This window comes from Dermacentor silvarum, chromosome 10 (genome assembly GCF_013339745.2).
Source record: "Dermacentor silvarum isolate Dsil-2018 chromosome 10, BIME_Dsil_1.4, whole genome shotgun sequence".
In the NCBI taxonomy this organism is placed as follows: Eukaryota; Metazoa; Arthropoda; class Arachnida; order Ixodida; family Ixodidae; genus Dermacentor; species Dermacentor silvarum.
The window spans coordinates 46,730,772-46,751,597 of NC_051163.1; the positions used below are offsets into that span (position 1 = coordinate 46,730,772).

General features: G+C 48.9%; 1 protein-coding gene across 1 annotated transcript in view; it reads right to left on the reverse strand.

The window, feature by feature from the left end:
* LOC119431507 (cadherin EGF LAG seven-pass G-type receptor 2) overlaps positions 1–20,826 on the reverse strand; it is a 297,867-nt gene that overhangs the window by 229,404 nt on the left and 47,637 nt on the right. The gene's annotated exons all lie outside the window — the stretch shown is intronic.

Genomic DNA, 20,826 nt, shown 5'->3' on the forward strand with positions numbered 1-20,826 from the left:
TATTGCCCCTCAAGCCCTCATTTGGGTTCGGAAGGCCCACTTTTTGCACTGATAATCCATTAATAATGCTCGGTTGTTCCTGGGCACACTTAATAAAGATTGATTGATTGATTATACTAAAAATTCAAGGGACACTTATTTATCCTTACCTGGCTGAATGCGAAAGCATTGCGACCACCCCGCGATGACTACATTCTTTCAGTCATCAAATAACTAAATGACCGAACCGTTTTCATGCATTGTGTAATTGCGATAGGCAACGGTGTTCGTCACGATGTGCGCACAACGCAAGGTCATGGGTTCAACCCCCACCAAAAGTCGAGAGTTCCACTACCACCAAAGGTAGTGGGTTCGAGTGGCTTAAATAACTCTACCTTATTTAAATGTGCCTTAATTAACGTCGCCTTAATAACCTGTGTCTTCATTAACGTCACCTTCATTAACACCAAAGGTGGTGGATTCGACTCCCACCAATGGTCAAGGGATCGATTGGCGTAATGAACTCTATCTTAACTAACCCTGCCTTAAATAACTTCGCCTTAATTAACTTTATCTTAGATGACGTCATCAACTGCCTCGATTTGATCACCGAGGCTCACTTGACCGTAGTCACGCCAACGCCGGATTTTCCGCCTCACGAGCCACATAACGCTTTCACATTAATACTATTGATAAGGAGATTTACTGACGGCAAGCGGCAGGCGAAAAACCAGTTCAGTCGCCAGGGAGCAACGGTCTCAACGCCAAGAGCTCGTGATCTGCGCTCGCGCCCTACATCTATGAGAGCGCCCCACTACTGCTTGCTCCCTGTTCTTCTTCTTCACTACAATAACCCCGGCGGCGAAGGGGAGCCATCCTGGCGACTCAAGGGGACGCAAGGATGAGAGGGTCGTGATGCGGCTTGAGGCGGCTGACGTGGACCGTGTCGCGACCGAGACGGCGCTTGTCCGAGGAGGGGTTGACCGGCTCAATGACATAAGTGACGGGAGACCTGCGCTCGATGACGCGGTATGGCCCGTGGTACTTGGCAGCAAACTTGGGGGTGAGGCCAGGAGAGTTGAAAGGTATGCGGAGCCAGACGAGGGATCCAACGGCAAAACTCAGCACATGCTCATCGGTGTCGCGGCGATCTTTCTGGAGGGCTTGGCTGTCGGACGTGAACGAGCGGGCCAGCTGACGACACTCCTCGGCATGCTGGGCGACGTCAGAAATTGCACTGAATTCGGAGGCGTCCGGGCGGTACGGTAAAATTGTGTCAAGCGTGGAGGATGGTTCACGGCCATATAAAAGAAAGAATGGTGAAAAGCCCGTCGTAGACTGCGTCGCGGTGTTATACGCATAAGTCACGAAGGGGAGAACGACGTCCCAATTGGAATGATCAGAATCAATGTACATCGACAGCATGTCACCGAGCGTGCGGTTGAAACGTTCCGTGAGCCCATTCGTTTGAGGATGGTAGGCAGTTGATGTGCGATGAAGAATACGACAAGAGCGGAGCAGCTCTTGTATCACGTTGGACAAAAACACACGGCCTCTGTCGCTCAGCAGTTCCCGTGGGGCTCCATGACGGAGTATGAAATGGCGCAATATGAAGGAAGCGACGTCACGAGCACCAGCCGCAGGGAGTGGAGCGGTTTCTGCGTATCGCGTCAGATGGTCCACCGCGACAATTATCCAGCGATTGCCAGCAACAGAGCATGGAAGCGGTCCATAAAGGTCGATTCCAATGCGTTCAAAAGGGCGGGCAGGACATGGTAAAGGCTGCAGCTGACCGGGTGTATGGTTAAACGTCTTTCGTTGTTGACATGCGGAACAAGACCGTATATATTTACGGACAAATGTGTACATCCCACGCCAGTAGTAGCATTGGCGGAGCCGTTGATACGTTTTCAGCCCGCCAGCATGGGCATGTTGCGGATCTGCATGGAAGTATGCACACACATCGGCTCGTAAGTGCTTGGGTATGACCAGCAGCCATTTACGTCCGTCCTCCAGGTAGTTGCGGCGGTACAAAAGTGAATCGCGTATTGCGAAATGCTTGGCTTGTCGACGAAGGGCACGGGGTTGGCTAGCGGGTGAAGAGGCGCAGAGAAATTTCAAGAGGGACGCGATCCATGGGTCCTTGCGCTGTTCCGAAGGCATGTCGGTGATGGTCAGAGCGTCCAGGGAAAAGTCTACCGCTGAAGGAGGCCCTGCTTCGGATTTGACGGGTGAACGAGAGAGCGCATCCGCGTCAGAATGCTTGCGCCCGGATCGGTAAACGACGTGAATGTCAAATTCTTGAATACGAAGAGCCCATCGACCGAGACGACCAGAGGGATCTTTGAGGGAAGCCAGCCAGCAGAGGGCATGATGGTCGGTTACAACGTCGAAAGGCCTGCCGTACAAATAGGGGCGGAATTTTCCTAACGCCCATACAATCGCGAGGCACTCTTTTTCGGTGACCGAATAATTCGCTTCCGCCTTGGTGAGGGCGCGGCTTGCATAGGCCACAACATACTCAGGGAAGCCGGGCTTGCGTTGCGCGAGAACTGCACCAAGACCGATACCACTGGCGTCAGTATGTATTTCGGTTGGCGCAGCAGGGTCATAATGGCGTAGCACGGGGGGCGAAGTAAGTAGGCGGCGCAGTGTCGCAAATGCGTCGTCACAGGCCGGTGTCCAGTGGGAAAGGTCGCTGGGGCCGGCGAGGAGCTTCGTAAGCGGTGCGATGATGGAGGCGAAATTTCGGACGAAGCGACGAAAATAGGAGGCCAAGCCGACAAAGCTTCGAAGTTCTTTGAGGGTAGAAGGCTTCGGAAACTCGGCAACAGCACGTAGTTTTTCCGGGTCAGGGAGAATGCCATCTTTGGAGACGACGTGGCCGAGGATGGTTAGCCGGCGAGCCCCAAAGTGACATTTCTTCAGGTTGAGTTGAAGGCGTGCGTTTGTAAGGCAGCGGAGAATTGTGCGTAAACGAGAGAGATGAGTAGCGAAATCGGGAGAGAACACGACGACGTCATCCAGATAGCACAGACATATCTTCCATTTCAGACCGCGTAAAATGCCGTCCATCATCCGTTCGAATGTTGCGGGGGCATTACAAAGTCCGAAAGGCATCACGGTAAATTCATACAGGCCATCCGGTGTGACGAACGCCGTCTTCGGACGATCACACGCCGCCATAGGGACCTGCCAATATCCCGATCGCAAGTCGAGGGAAGAAAAAAATTCGGCACCTTGAAGGCAATCGAGGGCGTCGTCTATTCGAGGAAGAGGATAGACGTCTTTGCGAGTAATCTTGTTGAGGCGTCGGTAGTCCACACAGAATCTAATAGAGCCATCTTTCTTTTTGACCAGTACAACAGGAGAGGACCAGGGGCTGCAAGAAGGCGTAATGACTCCGCGCTGAAGCATGTCGTCAACCTGCTCCGTAATGACACGACGTTCCGCAGGTGACACACGGTAGGGGCGCTGTCGCAAAGGAGCGTGAGGCCCAGTGTCAATCGTGTGAACAACCGCATTAGTTCGGCCTAGGGACGCTTGCGGTAAGTCAAACGAAGTGCGGAACTCGTGTAGAAGGGCAAGAAGCTGCGTCCGTGCAGCCGGATCGAGGTCGCTGTCGATGGAACGGTGAAAAGATTCCGAGAGCACGGCGTCGGACGCAAGGTGAGGGGTCAGGGCGTTCAGCGGATGCTGAGTCTCAGGCACAGAGGGGTCAAGGGGTACAATAACAGCAGCGTCTACAGGCTGAACGTGGCCAAGCGTTTCATTTCGGTGCAAAGTCAGAGGGCCTGAATTGGGGTTGCAAACAAGTAGTCCGGTATTCTCCTGATGAAGCGCGAGGATGGCAAAAGGCAGTGACGTATTGTGGCGGCGACGAAACAAGTCAGATGGCGTGAACAGAACGGTGGCGTCGGAAAGGGCGGCACAGGAAACGGGAACAATGACGGCACTCTGAGGTGGCAGGTCAATATCGGCGGTGACGACAAGCTTTCTATCCCCAGGACCGGCCACATGGGTGGAAGGCGTCTCGGGAAACACAGCGAACTCTACCTGAGCACGAGCGCAGTCGATAACAGCGTGGTTACGGGACAAAAAATCCCACCCGAGGATCAGGTCATGGGAACACGAGGCCAGCACAAGGAACTCAACACTGTAGATCACGTCTTGTATGAGCACCCTGGCCGTACATGCTGCAACGGGTTGAATATATTGTGCGCTCGCAGTACGGAGAGAAAATCCTGAAGGTGGCGTCGTCACTTTACGGATAGAACGGCAAAACGTATGGCTCATTACAGAAATAGCGGCGCCGGTGTCCACAAGCGCAAGAGTTCGTACACCGTCAACAAACACTTCAATAACATTGGCGGGGGACAAGCGAGGACTTAGACAGGTTGACGACGGCGCAGCTCGTGCCTCAGAAGCTGCGGTAGTCAGTTTTCCGCCTCACCAGTGTTGTACCGACGACGCATAGGCGAAAGAGAACGGCGGCGCGGTGAGGGGGACCGACGAGCAGCAAAAGGTTGGGCATCGGAAGTGGGCTGGTGATCACGGGCGCATGTTTCAGGCTCTCGTTCTGGCTGCGTGCGATAGGGAGGTCGGAAGGAGTAGTCTGGATATCTCGGCGTATTCGTGGTCGCCGCGAAGCGTCGGCGACAGAATCGCGCAACATGACCCGGAATTCCGCAAGCATAGCAGATCGGGCGGTTGTCTGCAGTGCGCCAAGGATTTGCGTACTGTGGCTGCGCCCCGAAAAGCACCGTCGCTGGTGGTCGAATTGGTGGTTGAGGGGTTAGTACTGGTTGAGGACGTGGCTTCATGACGGCATCCGCGTACGTCAGAGGCGCGGCAACAGGAGCCGGAGGAGCAGCAGACGGCACCACAAATGATAGCGGCGCGGTGACACCAGTCGGCTGAAAGGCAGACGGCAAAGCCTCGGTGACCTGCTCCTGTATCACTTGTCGGATGGTTGGAGTCAGCCTAGGCGTAGGCACTTGCGTGGTCGGAAAAAATGAAAGCTGTCGAGCAACTTCCTCACGCACAAGCTCCTTAATCTGTGACAGGAGCGCCGTGTGGTCGCCGCCGATGGTCAACGCAGCGAGGGAATCGTCTGTTGACGTCTGCCGCCGAGCTAGGACGCGCTGCTTACGTAGTTCGTCGAAGCTCTGGCACAAGGTCACGAGTTCAGACACGGTGCGTGGGTCCTTGGCCAGCAACATCTGAAAGGCGTCGTCGTCTATGCCTTTCATGATGTGCTTTATCCTGTCTTGCTCAATCATAGAAGGATTCACGCGCTTGCACAAGTCAATGACGTCTTCAATATAGCTCGTGAAGTTCTCGCCCTGCTGCTGCGCACGTCCGCGTAGACGCTGTTCAGCGCGAAGCTTGCGCACTGCGGGGCGACCGAACACTTCCGCGAAGCTCGTCTTGAAAGCCGTCCAATTGGCGAAGTCTGACTCATGGTTACGAAACCAGAGGTTTGCGACGTGTGTTAGGTAGAACAGGACGCTGCGTAGTTTTGTAGCGTCGTCCCACTTGTTGTGCGCGCTCACCCTTTCAAACTGACGTTAGCCAATCTTCTACGTCATAGTCATCGGTGCCGCTAAAGAAAGCGGGATCGCGCTGACGCAGCGCGCTTGACACGATGACCGATGGAGCTTGGGCCGCGTCTTGCTGGGTGGCGTCATCAGGCATTGTCGGAGCAGTGGTGGGCAACGTCCGGCTTCGGAGTTCCAGGTTTGAAGGGGGTACCCAGCACTTCCACCACTTTGATAAGGAGATTTACTGACGGCAAGCGGCAGGCGAAAAACCAGTTCAGTCGCCAGGGAGCAACGGTCTCAACGCCAAGAGCTCGTGATCTGCGCTCGCGCCCTACATCTATGAGAGCGCCCCACTACTGCTTGCTCCCTGTTCTTCTTCTTCACTACACTATTAATATCGAAGCGCTAATTAATATAGCGATATTATTATCGGGATTCGGGAAGTGTGGGATTCTATATCTTGCCACCTCGCGCGCTCAAACAGCAGAACGACAAAGGCACTGCGCCACCACGGACGGCTTTATCTTTCTCTCTTCCGCGCCTTTGTTTAGTTTCCCGCATCTCACACGGCAGCATAAGCAGGCAAACCACGACACACATATATCCGTATCGAGCCGCTTGAGCGGCAGGCCCATCTGCTTCCACGTTCCTCAACCCGACCGGTTATTCGTTCGCGATACAAAGCTGGAAGGCAAAGCGAAGAAACGCGGAGCAAACGGGCTTCGGTGAAACAATGAGAGAGAAAGGGAGAGAGACGCAGGTGCGACCGACCGCGTGGATTCCGGGTTTCCCGATTGCGGCAGCCAGCGCCGCGGCGGTGGTGGGCGGTCCGGGACACGAACGCGAACCAAATTACGGTAGGGACAACAACCGCAGCGCATCGTCGACACCCCCCACCCCCTCTACCGCCTTCCACCTGGTCCCCCTGTTATACCGTCCCCTTTTTTTTTCTGTTTCGTTCACCGTTGAAACAGCGACGCAGGAACGCAGTGGAGCCCTTTGCGGATTGCGGGAAAGCCGGCTTGCCTGGGCGTGTTATACTGGAAAGCACGTATGTAGTACATTGCATGCGCGAGTTGAAAAACGACGAAAAATGTTTTCTCTTTATTCTAGCGAGTGGCCGAAAGCATTAGTAAAACTATCCTTCATAAAAAAGAAAGAAGAAGAAGAAGAAGCTACATCATTTAATCGTGGTTACGTTCCTGTCAGTAAAAAAATAATGTCTGTATATTACGCTGCGTTATTTTCAGATCCTTGGTAACCTACATTTCCATCTATAATTTGGTAAATTAGTTGTGTCATTCATTCTTAACCGTGAACTAACACTTAACGTCTGCCGTGACCGGCCCATAAGACACTTCTGCTTATGTGTGCACGGAATGTGTACAATTGTTTTCAGATGTAAAAACATGCATGCATGCATGCATTTACATGCACTTCAACTAATTATTATTATAGCGAAAGACGTGTCAACGGCCTGTGACTTCGCTACTTCGTGCACCTACAGAGAGTGGACCAGAGATAAGCGAGGCGCACTTATGCTGGAACCAAAGTCGATCACACGCGGAGCAACTAAATCCAAATTCTTCGTCGAGAAATTTCCTTCTTAAATTTAGAATTTGCACCACTGCAACGATTGGTTGTGCGGTATCTTCGTCGCTTGGCCGCGTATTCGGTTTCACGCCATTCATCATCATACTGACGCGCTTGGCGCTTGCGCTGAGCGTCGCTTCCATTTTTGCCTACGATTGCACTACCTCCGGGATCGGCCCACGAAATAGGTTATTTTTGACCCCGGACAGGACAAATGCATTGAGGGGTAGAGGTGTAGAGCTTCGCTGTAAAAAAACTGGCAGTTCGGCCCTAAGGCGATGTACTGAAAGCGAGAGAAAAATTTAGCGTTGGCCATAAGACATCTCAGAGATCATGCGTTATTAAGAGCAGCGTTGCGGGCGTCGCATATATCGATGTCGCTCGAGATGAGACCGAAGGAAAGGCGTCGGCGTCTGTCAGTACCCAAAGAGAATACCGACGCCTGACGTATACTTCCCGTTCCACTCAGACCAGAGTATATGCGCATCGCGGTATGGTATGCACAAGTGGTTTTAGCAGGAACTCTAAAATGTGTGCGCGCACAACCCCCATACCAGCTGTGGAAGCCTGGACTGCACGATTGTTTTTCTTGTCCCTCTTTCTTATCTACTGTTCCCTTTTCCCCCTCCCATTGTGAGGGTAGCCAACCGGGCACGTCCTTGGTTAACGTCCCTACCTTTCTGTCCTCGTTTCTCTGTCTCTCTCTCGAAACGCTACCTTGGTTCCGGCAGAGCCGACTGAACGGAGGGTGACGTTGCGTAGCATTCAATTTAGTCGCTTTTGCAGCCAAACGCACAAAGCGCTTGTCTGGAGGGCTTTGATTCCTCCAGGCACGAGCCCCGTACGTGCCTTCTCACACCGCCAAGCGTCGCTGCAGCCAGCCGCAAATACAAGATGGCTGAGCCCGTCGCGACGATAGTTGGCGCCACTTTTACAAGGTGGCGGCGTCCTCGTTAAATCTATCTATCGACGTGATGGTCTCCAGCAAACATCACTTGCAAGGCAGCATTCAGTCCTGTATGTCTTTCCACGTGCATGTTATTGTCGTGCTGATTTCTATCCTTGAAGTGTGTCCAAACTCGTTCAACAGCGCATGTCGCTAGGATACCTCGTATACTTGCATCCTGTTCGCAACTTCAAAGTCGTATTGGTACCCCGTGACCAGCATCGACTCGACCAGAAAAACGAACATTCTTTCCAAAGAAGAGCGAGCAGCCGCACAAGAGGTACGCGAGTAACAGTCGCACCCGCCCTTCTGCCCCCCGACCCCCCCCCCCCCCCCCCCCCTTCCGCTAATCGAACAGGCAGAACAAGGTCGACGCTAAGTCCACGATCGTGACCCACGGCCGCGGTGGTCACGCACCATTTGGACCTCCCCGGAATCACGAGCTCGACAACCCTCCCAGACGACCGCCCCCCCCCCCCCCCTCTCTTTCCCCCGTCTTCCTGTACTACAACCAGCCCTTCTTGCACGGCGTCCGCGATGTTTCCTTCTTTTACGGTCGCCATGTCGGCCGCGTTACAGCGCCATATTGGCCTCGGGCGCGGCTTAATGCAGCTGTTGTCTTCTTCTTCCGCTATAATAGAAAGCGGACGCCCGGCGCGCCCGCATGATGCACGAGAAGGTCTTGCCTGCACCTGGCGCCTTGACCGCGCGCTCGGAGATCGCTGGCGTGGCTCTTATAGGTATTTGGGCCCTCGGGGCAAGGGCGTGATTCGCATTATCCTGATCGGTCGCCAGGGTGCGCTCAGTGAGCGACCGAACTAGGGTGCCTACATGCAAGCGCCGTGCAAGCGCTGTACAGCGTTTGCATGTAGGCTCCCAAGACCGAACTATCGCCTCACGGGCCGAGGGCACGCGAAGTATTGTCAGCAGGCTTTCCTGTAGATTAGACTCTTTAGAGGACACTGAGTTAGATTTGCGTTTGTGACGAGTAGTCCTTTACAGTTATGTATGAAGTGACGCACTTATACAATGTATTGTGGAGCGAACTTGAACTGAGTATATAGCGTGTTTGTATTTACCACTCATTTAGTACGTGGATGACTCTTGCACCAATGGATGAGGACTACAAGGTGTGTATAACATTTTGTTCGCGGCATGGACAGACGTTAGATGTCGAGTGAAGTGTCTGTTCCAGTATTATCTTAATTAGGTTCATTCCCAATTCTTCATTGATTTGGTGTTAATTTTATTATTTTAATTCTCTTTTTCTTTAGAGCATACAAAAGTAGAGTAGTCGAGATACTCTATACCTCAGCCTATTCTACAGCAAACGTCGTATAATAAACTATAATAGTATTTTGACCGCATAGGACCTCGTTACTGCCTCTCCGAAGAATATCTTTCGTACAATACAATGCACACATCGGTATATACAGAGTGTTTCAGCGAACACTTTCAAAAATTCCTAAAGGTTGCCTGCGGCAGATAGCACAATTCTAGTTCATGAGCTGGTCTCCTCGAAGATGTGGACATTACTTGCACAAGGAATTGAAATGCATATTCAACTATTAAACAAAAATTGACCAATTGGTTTTTAACTAATAACCTAATAGCCCATATTGCAATTTACAAACTGTAGCCGTGGAGTTCGCAAGGCAGAATCCACTTGGAACGAATTCTCGGGATGACACCAGTTTCGAGATATTATTTCCTGAACTATGTGGAGAAATGGATTGGCGTTCCAGTTAGTTTCTTAACAAAACGTCGCTTTATGCATTGAAGCACAAAATTAACTGGAACGCCAATGCATTTCTGCTCAAAGTTCGGGGATAATATCTCGAAACTGGATGTCATCCGAGAATTAATTCCAAGTGGATCCGCCTTGCGAACTCCACGACTACAATTTGTAAATTGCAATATGGGCCATCAGGTAAATAGTTAAAAACTTAATTAGTGAATTTTTGATGATTAGTCGAATATGCATTTCAATTTTTTGTGCAAGTAATGTCCGCCACTTCGAGTAGACCAGCTCATTAACTAGAATCGGGCTATCTGCCGCAGGTAACCTTAAATAAATTTTGAAGTGTTCGCTGAAAAACACCCTGTATATATACTGAATGACTAGTATATACGTCTACTTGCTTCTTGATGCGGTTTTCGACGCTAGATAACCATGCTTATTTCAGTGTCAGCTGACATTTTGTGTAGTCTTTATTTTTAGTATCGGCTGCTTGAACGCTTGCACTATAGAAACAGGAGTTTGCCTACGTCTCGCATTTCTGGAAAATCTGGAACATTTCCTGGCCTTTCCTGCGGCAGTAAAAGGTCTAAATGACGCACGCGACAGAGCCGCAGGGTAGCTTTTGTGATAACGCGAAACTGCACCGTCCATTTATAATATGCATCACTATGCTGAAAATGGCGCTTTGGGTACGTATACATTGCAAGTGAAAATAAGAATAATTTTGAAGTGGGTGAGTCGGCAAGTATATAGCTGCCACAAAAGAGCACACTTGGGGTGCACTATAAGGTAACGCCTGCTGCACGCATATCTGAGGGCGTGTGCTCGAGCTTCGGCAAATTGCGCGCCCGATCGAATTCGGTACGGAAGGTTTAAAATTCACGCAACTGTCAATCAGTGTTCCAAATAACGAATAATACAACATATGAATTCGCTACAGCGGCGTTCCATTGTAGTCACCTTACGCAGGATGGACGACATCGCGCTCTCGGCGTTGCTGAAGTCGTCGGTCGTGTGCGAAGTGTGCTGAAAGAGCGTCTGAAGGTGTTTACAAAGACGGAAGCTTCGGATCACGCTCATGCTTTGTTTGCTCGTCTATGGCGCAAAGTCCGCCATCTTGTGTTGTCCCAACAAGACGTGCGAGGAAGCGCACTTGCAGAATTTCGCGTATCCCTTGTTGCCTTCGTCCAACGAAAGTCCACAGCCACTCTATCCCTTACTACGAATCCCTTAATTCATTTCGCCCCCCTTTTCTGAGATTGTGGAACTGGGCGTGGCAGTAATTTTCATCTTTCGCTCTCTATTATAAGAAAGAGCTCGCGTGCCCCAACACGACGATTACGGTGTTGCCGTTGAGGGAAATGCCGGCGCGAGCGAGCCTGAGACACGCCTTCCGCGGCGGCATCGGTATAAGTGATGCATGGGGGAAGAGTGAAACGTAAGTAAGCAGAAATGGCCAGCAAACGTGCGAACTGTTGAGGGAACGATGCACCAAGCCGGGAAAAGCACAGCTCTTTCGACTTACCTCCTGTTCTTTCCTTTTCGTTTCCCGAGTGAACAGGATATGAATGGCATTCACCACAGGAAGATGGCAACAGGAAGAAGCAGTACTTGGAACATGGTTACCACGGAGTGAAACACACTAACTGACAATGTAAATGTAATTGGTTGGACGTGTTTACAAAAACGTTGCTCCCACGCTGTATTTTCAATATATAGATGAATTTGATACGAGGTTGGTGTGTGTGAGTATTTTATTTGTTATACTGTAAAATATCAAGCACCTAACGTATATTGTAGGTTTTCCTGTGCGATGCCTTTCTATATTTATTTTGATACTGTCAGCATCGCTGTTGTTGTTGATGTTGTTCAGCCTTAGTTCTTGCTACATTTCTTTCTGAACAATAACTTCCTGCAATATCAAAGTCGTTTATGAGGGACGCCGGCCAACTGTTGGAGGAGGGGGAAAAAAGAAGAAAGGAAAGGCAGGGAGGTTAAACAGACGCACGTCCGGTTTGCTACCCTACACGGGGGAAGGGGTTTAAAGGGATGAAACTAAAGAAAGGAGAGAGAGGGAAGAAAGTACTCTTGAGTGTTTTAAAAAACCTGCGACCTCGCGCTCAGTAGGTGTATACAGCGTTAGCATACGCCTGCGTTTCTCGGGTACGAGTATGTGTGGTATAACTGCTTTAAAACAAAATTGTTGTTGAGGTGTACATCGTTAGAGGAACTGCTCCTGACTCAAGAATTTGACGGATTTGACGGAGAACTACCAAGGTTCACCGTGTCACCGGTAACCCGAACGGCCGCTTAGGATGAACTTGCCGACTTGCAGGTAGCCCAGCTACTGAGCAGTGGCCAGTGGCGTTCAAGTGCAGGCAAATCTTGAGCAGTGTATATGTAAGCGGTCGTTTGGTTGTATGACTGTAGTTGCTAGTTAGTTTAAACAGGTACTCTGCCATAGTGCTGTTAAGCTTAGTCTTTGACTAGGGGCTGATAAATAGTTTCTTGGGCGGGGGGGAGGGGGGGGGGGGAAGGAATATACGGCTGTATTCTTAACAGTGCCTTAAGACAGTACCTCTTGCATATATACTGTATCTTCAGGTTATTACATTTAATAAGCAACGGGAGTATTCCCCTTCATCGAACGGTATAGGCATGAGCAGCCTATAAATGCGAAAGATATTCGCACCCAGTCATTTCACTGTCACACTGATAAGCGACGAAATCTTTATAGATAGGCGCCTCTTGCAGGTATATTCTATTTTGATGCTATTGCATTTAATAAGCAACGACAGTATTCTCCTTGCGTCGAAAAGCATAAGTTTGAGTAGCCTATCAGCGCGAAATAAAAGCGCCCCAGTCATTTTACTGTCACGATGACAGGCGACGAAATCTTTGGCTGGCAGGACAACTGGCAGGTGCGGAAAGCTACGTCACAAGAATACTAAGCAATAAACCAAGTGTTCTAGAAAAGCAGGCATCGCCACACACAAAACACATTCGGTGCAAACAGAACCACACATGTGGTCAATACACCTTTTTCGTCGCAGGAGGGGCGTCACGATCAAAGGGGAAACAAAACGTGCTCGAACAAAACAAGCGCACATGACGTTCCCGGGCGCTCTTGTTATACCATACCTCGCGAAGATGGCATCTGTATTAGCGTTAGATATATTTTTTCTTGTTCGTTTTTCGTATCCCGTTGTTGTCATCCTATATTTAACCCTAGGGCACTCTCTCAGAGCTTGCCCCTCGATGGATCAATACAGACAAGTCCAATCTGCTTCGATGCCATGGTTACTTGTTGGAGTTTTTTTGTGTGTGCGATTGTTAGCCGGCTATATTTATGTCACGGGTAGGCGTTTATAATGACATTTTATAGCACTACTTTCGTGCGGCGTCAGCGTCCTGACGGCGGTGGTCTGAAATCAGCCGAGAAACATTTGTGGCAGCTACTCCGGCTGAGTGCTCCTTATCATGGTTCTCGTGCGGATCTGGTCAAAGCGCTGTACGCCGTGCCTGCAAGTGCGCTCACCGGCAAGGCGTAGTTCGGTGGGCACCCTCGGGTCGCTTGTCAAAAATCTGAACAACTAGCGATGACTGTAGAGCGCTCGTTAAAGGAAGCGCAAGTCGAGTCTGCTATCGCTTGCTTTTATGACCCAAACCTGCGTGCTTGTTATCTGCTCCTGCACGGAATTTTATTAAAAACATATTTCTACGGGTGCTGACGTTGACTTGCGTGTATTGATTGTACAGTCCTCATCAATATGAAAGGGAACACCTAATTTTTTTTCACACGCCCGTGTAGGGGCTAAACACACATGCCCTTCATAAATGTGTTCAAAGTTCATCAGGAAAACTAAGTATAAAGTTCTTAGATTTGAACCAATGCATAAAGAGTTATCGTAGCTTTTAAAAAAATCGCCGTACTCTTTTATATTGATGACGACTGTACGTACTGCCACTTTGACAATCTGCGCTGTGTTAAAGGCTAGACTTTCACTAAGGGCAGGTTGACTTTAGAGGAGAGAGAGAGAAATTGAGATGAGTTGGTCATGGAACTCCGAGAGGAGGTAACCGATGGTTTGTTAGAAAAAAAAAGAGTAGGTGTAAAGATAAGGAAAAACGCATTTGAAACGACGGACGATTAGGCGGTGTGATGAACAAATTACTTTGCAGGAATGGGAAGGAAACAGCTGAGAGGAGACAAAGTCACTTGGGTACAAGTGGGAGAAGCCTTCTAATTGCAGTGCACATGAAAGGAAAAGGACGAGAAAGTCAGCGTAACACGTTTCACTACTGAAAAGCCCGCTAACCCGAAATTGCGGCTAAAAAGAAACAGAAAACAGTAAACATGAGAACAACATACATAAATGAAAGAAAAATCAAACATTTCGCATTTGGTTACAGTACAAAAGCTTTCGCTCTGCATAATAAATCTTTATCATAAGTTGCAAATACAGCATGGACATTATATCATGCGTAAAGCACACTCAGCACATGATCTGTGACAAGTATGAGTATATATAGCCTCGACTCATGAACAAAATACCTCAGTTTGCAGCAAACCGCAAAAGCAGTCGCCAACGCATAGACCTTACAGTGACACTAAAATCAGGTAAAAAAAAAAAAAAATACGTGTACCATGAAAGCACAGGAAATGTCACTGGCACACACTGTTCACATAGCCATGTTCCCAAAGCACTAATAAGGTGCTATAAAGCTTTGATTTGGGCTAGTTTGTTCCTTATGTAGATATAGGCATGGCAGCGCAAGAAACATAGACAACGAAGAAACAGTCGGGCGCCCGCCCTGTTTACGTGTCTTTCCTTTGTCCGTGTTTGTCGCGTTGTTCTGTCCATTATACCAAGGTTGCTGTGTGCAGTCTCAATGGCGCAGCGCTGCTAACCTCAAGATCGCGGATTCAATCCCGGCCGCACCGGCAGCTATTTCAAGAGGAGGGGGGGATCTGATGCAAGAACGCCCGGGTACCGTGTATTGGGTGAACGTTCAAGGGACGCTAAAGACAAATACTAAGTCGACGTGGACAGTTTAAGTACGATTTCAGAAACCGCGCAACGCTTATTTCGTGCCAAGAAAATACCAAGTTTACGAGAAAACTGCATCTGAAGGATCTGAATACCTTTATCGCAATTCAAATCTCCCGCCACCCATATAGGGAGTGGTGACGTTGCATACGCCATGCCTGGCCTTTGCTGCCGTCTGTGAGTAAAACGGTACCCGACAGACGGCGGTACGGTTTTTCGCACAAAACACGAATGCGCGGCCATGGAGAAACCTAGCCAGGACCGAGCGGTGGATTCGCCGCTGCGGCCACTTTTGGTCAAGGGGCTTGGACCGCTCGGGCATCCCATGACACCACATGGAAGTGGAATTCTCCATTTCTTGCTGTTTCCGCGAGTCTTGCGAGCCACTATGCAAAAACTAAACTACTGAAATGCGAAAGCGCGGGCGCTGCAGAGTCGAGCGAAAGTCAATCCTTTCGACCACCCGCGTCGTTGTCGAGGGTAATGTCATTGAGTTCTTTTTTCTAAATATGAAATAGTGCAATACAATGCAGTTTTTATAACGAGTGGCCGAGTGCTATTGATATGTTTTAAATGAGGAGTGCCTTAGTCATCGGGCAAAAAATAAAAATAGAATGGCTCGGGGATATCTCTAATCGTATCCCTGCAGTTACCTCAATATCTCGATTACTAAGTTACCTCAATTACAGTTACTGATTACAGTCTCCTCAATTCCTCGATTACTAAGTTACCTCAATTACACTTACGATTACAGTTACCCCAATTTCTCGATTATTATCTCGACAGATCATTCGCGATAATATTGTCGCCTTAGAGATTCTCGAGCACTTATCCCTTTACTTGACCTAATATTTGCCTTAAGTGTCCTTTTAAAGAACAGCAGGAGATATAAATTATTCCGGAGTCCCCCCTACGTCGTGCCTCATAATCATATCGCGATTTCGGTACGTGAAACCCCAGAACTCAGCAGGGTAGATGACTGGGCTAGTATAGGTGATCCATTATCATGGGTGCAGAGCGCGAAGGCGCTGTGTAGCCCAAACTAGGACATAGATAAGACAAGGACAAGCGCTGTACTTTGAGCTGTACAATCAGTAGAATGGATCACCAAAGACCCCAATCTGCTGTGTTGTGCGCACCTGTACACCCCAGATTTTAGGTTTTTTTTTACATTTTTCCGTAAGAAGATTGCTCGAGTCTTTCACAGTTTCCCCTTGTTTCCTTTGTTTGTAAGGAAAAAGAGCAGAGTCAGCGTCACGCACCTGAATATTCGGGTGCCCAACAAAACTGCTCCTCGCAGTTTTAATGCGAGGCGCGCAGCGCGACGTCCCTTTTTTTTTGTTTCTTTTTTTTCGTACGTGCGATCTACCGAGCAAACGAAGACGGACGATGTTCCCGCGTCGTGTCGCACACGGCTCCCTTCACTCCAGCGCGCGGAAGCACGTAGCGATGAACGGAACTTCTTTCGATCACCGCGCTCCCTTGTGCGCAATATATCTAAGCGACGCCGCCACTATAGGTCTATAGTCTCGCCGAGATATACCTGAGTCTAGACGGTGAACTCTGGTATTATTGCTTAGGGAACCGGGACGGACGGAAAAGACGACGGCAAAAAGGAAGCAGGGAAATTCCAGCGGCTGAAGTCTGCGCAACTCCGGGACAGAAACTTAACCCTTCGTACGTCACGTAGACAGACTCGAAATACAGCGAGAGTGTGCCGGCATTTTTTCTTCATCATTATTATTTTTTTTTTGCGTGTAAACTTGCTAGTTACGTGCAGTGTGGGGAGGTTCGAGTCCCCGATGACCGTCTGTAAGCTTGGTTGGCTTATTAGGCGAGGCTAGACAAGTTTCCGAACGAAGTTCATTTTATTTGATTTGTGTTACCCTGGGGACTCGATGGCATTACAGCGGGAGCAGGCACTAGGCGTATACAATGCAAGATGAAGAAGCGCAGTCGCAAATAAATGGAATTGAATCACACAGAGTATATATAAGATAACTCGACTTATAGTAGGACACAAGAAATTTTAATACGCGCAAGAGTACGTAGCATTTATTAGTTGGAATGAAGCGAATCGCCTAACACATTCTTAAAACGGGAGTGATCAGAAAGAAAGAACGTTCTGAGGCATGCGATTCCAATCACTGCTTAAAAAAGAAAGAAAGAATCGGAAGCAGGTGCAGAATTGCACCTCGGGACATCAGTCTTTTGCGCATGATCAATCTCAGTTAAAACGGGCCACGCTTCCGGTTGGTGCAATGTTCCTCGGAATCAGGCTTGTCTGTTTACCCGAGTCTATTTTCATTTGCTTCCTTATTTCATTTTGATAGTAAAAACGTGCGCGTCCACAGAAAGAAAAAAAACACGTTTAAAAGGGTTCTGGTATTACAAAATAAACATGCAGCCGCCTTATAGCTTAAAAATGACGGTCAATCTGGCGTACAACTATGAATAAGACGAAAGAGCTCTGGTTAAAAACAGCAAAGTGTACATCGAATTTGTTCAACACTTACTTTTTTTTTCGCATCAATGGTCCTGCGGCATGATGTGAAATGGAAATTGTAAATAAGCCACGGTCTTAGGTATTGATTGGCCTTGCCGTAGTGGCTTCCGTAGCTTCAGTATGGTTATGTTAATATCACGTTTTCAGTTACGCAATGCATTCATTCCACTCTCTTTTTTTTTTTTGCTTTTCAAACTAGAAATAAATAGAGTACACATAGTATTTTGTCTGCCGGCCCACTGCAATGCCTCTCGCTCTCGCTGATTACCATTGTTCTTGCACCGCGCTCATTACTTACTCCGTGGAGCGCCCACACACGCACACGCACACACACGCACACGCACACGCAACACACACACACACACACACACACACACACACACACACACACACACACACACACACACACACACACACGCACACAGAGAGAGAAAGAGAGACAAAAACGCAGGTGAGGACGCACGCAAAATCACATACTCTGCTTTCCTCGCTGATGACGGACTTAATGAAATTATTATCTTGCCACGTGGAAAGGCAGTGCACGCACAGCCACGAAACGTTGCTGCAATGCACGGAATTATCAACGCCGAACGCCGGCAGAAACAGAACGCATAGCAGAACGCAAGGCAACTCGCCGCACCACCGAGTCCCCAAATAATAAAAGGCGGGGCTCCATCTTTACACATTGACAGCGCATATAGCGTCTCTCAGGTGCAGGTTGAAACTCATCCCCAGGGTCGACGGGAAACCGTACAGCGCCGAGAGAACGTCCGCGGCTCAGCCAGGAACACTGCGACTTCACCGAGAATCTTCGTCGAGAAATAGAAAAGAAACACGAATGCAAAGAGAAGAGGCGCGGTTTCTGGAAACCAGGCTTCTTGTCATTGCTGTGCGCTGACCCGCTATGTGACTTTCACGGTCCCCTGTCGCATGTCCTCCTGGCTTGTCGTTTTCCCACTTTTTTTTTTTCGTTCTCGTATTTCGCTTTCCCACTTCAGCGCTACATCGCGTAAATCCTGCTTAACACCGGACGGTTCTTTTTGTCAGTTGGAGCTACAACCTCCTAGAGGACTTCCGCTGAAAAAAAAATTGAAATGAAAGGAGAAATGTACACGAAGCCAAGCGCTGTGCGACTGGCGGAGAGAAAACTGTCGCGGATTTTCCGCGGTTCTTTCACCGAGTCTCCCGCTTTATGCGTGCGACCATAAAGCTCGGCCTTGGAAGAAAAACAAGGAATCGGGCCACACGTGAATGCGAGTTGGCATGGCACTATAGACACTCATCGCTTCGAGTGCCTAAAACTGCATATGACGAGGATAACTTTGAGAGATTGTGGGCGGTTGATAACGCAGTGCGACATGAAAGGAAGTTTGGAAATGGATCTACTGCCTATAGAAGATAACCGACACGAATATTTAGAGTTAACGAATGGGTGCCAAGAGAAGAGAAACGCACTCACTCAAGGGCAGGCAGAGGTTTAGATGGAACAAGAAGACCAGGAATTTGCAGGCATAGTAAGAGCGCAAGAGACGCACAAAAGAGGTAAGTGTTAATCCCTGGTAAGGGCATTAGTCGAAGGTTAAATTTTGAACCGATGATAATCACAGTTAGGATGGGCAGCACGGTGAGGAAAAGGAAGTACATCTATGACCAGGAAGAGTTTACCCGGCTTAGATCTTTCCGGTTTTTTTTTTCTTGTATTGCCTGTCTTGGTTATCAGACAACGCGGAGTACTTGTGTTGAGTAGTCATACTATCGCGAAATTATGCTCCGCCTGGTGATGATACCTTTTCTTTCACTGATATGGGTGTGCTGCCGTCTATAACTTGGAGAGAGTAAGCAAAGGATAAATTAAAGGCGGGGAAGTTAACCCGTGCCCGCCAAATACAATGGGCTCAAGTTCCTCTTCCGCCCACTCGTGTTCTTCTCCTTGTCAGTAGTTAGTTGACAGCATCTCTATACACGACACCTGCTTCAACGACCTGGCCGAAGAAGCGCAGGCGAATCACACAATCAAGGAATGGCTATGGTCTTTCTTGGCCGTGCAATTACTGCAACATAAAAGGTGTCAGAAGCTCCATAACGAGCTAAAGAAAGTTGGACAATGTGTGATCAAAGGGAACCTAAGTGCATCTTTTTTTTTTTTTTGCTTGTGTGGGTGTTCTTGCTCTGTGACGGAAGCACGACCACCGAGCTCATTCTGTGTCGAACTTCGGCCATCTGGAAAGCAGAAGTGAGGACTTGACGATACAGCGCGAAGAAAGAGCACAATGAACAAGAACAGAGGTCGTCGGGAACACCTAAGGCTATATTTCTTTCCCGTACACCCCTCTCAGAGTCTCCCTAAGGGGAACGGCGTCCTCCTTTGGAAAGGTGCACTTCGTATACCTGACCATTACGTCCACCCCTTGCGGCGTGCTCCGGAAACATGACCTGCTCTGATTACAGAGGCGCCTCTAGTGACGTATTGCTTGTGAGTCGCCGTTCGAGGGCCCTTCCTTGTTTTACCTCTTTCTTTCTTATTTTTACGGTTCCCTTTCGTTTTTGCTCCTGGCAAGAGATCGCTGCGCTTTCATAACCTCGGCTCGCCATTAAGGTGTGCTCTTCATGTCGCTGCCACTGACAGTCTTGTATAGCGTCTGCGTCAAGTGTAAGGTCCATCGTTTTCTTTGTCTTTTGTTCTTTACTTCTTCCCCGGGCGTGCTTTTACTTGCGGGACTCGTGTTAAACTAGAGTCTTGATCTTGCCTTTCGGGACAGCGGACGGCGTCTGTTATTTAGTTTTGTTAGTTAGAGCCACGTTTAGCGGAGTGCTCGCTGCTCCTTATACACAGCGCGACGTCAGACAGAGCTCCCGTCACTTGCCTTTCTTATAATGTTAGCTGTAAGTCTCCATGAAGAGGGGTGATACCTAGGAGCACATATCACGTGTGAGGCATGTGGCGCTGTACGCTATCATATTGCGTGTCCCCAACGAGCGGTTGAGACCCCTGTGTGCTTGTTAATTTTGTTGCTCTTCCTCTTGTTTACCTGGCCAAAGTGCATTTCACGTCCTGCGAGTTTAGAAACAGACATCTTCAATAAACTCTTCGCTTTAGATTTTAGTGGATGTCCTGCCCACTTTTTTTTGTCTGAGTTCTTCTGCCCTTCCAGGTCTTTTTAAGCATGAAGACTCAGAATTTGTTAGGCTTTCTGAAAGAAACATTTTCATACATAGAATAAGATTACGCTTTTTCCACCAACGCATAAGAGCCAGGAGGGAGGGGTTATCCGTACGAGCGCTCTTTCTGTGTTCTGAAAGAAGGTGGCCGGTTCTTAGTAAACGTGCAACTACTAAACAAACGACGCCTCTTTAAGCTCTGATGATGTCCTTTACAGATCTAATCCCGTCATCCCTACAGTTCTGGCAAGTAAATGTTGTCCTGCGCTTAGAGATTGAAGGTAGCAATTGTTTCAATTATCTTCTCG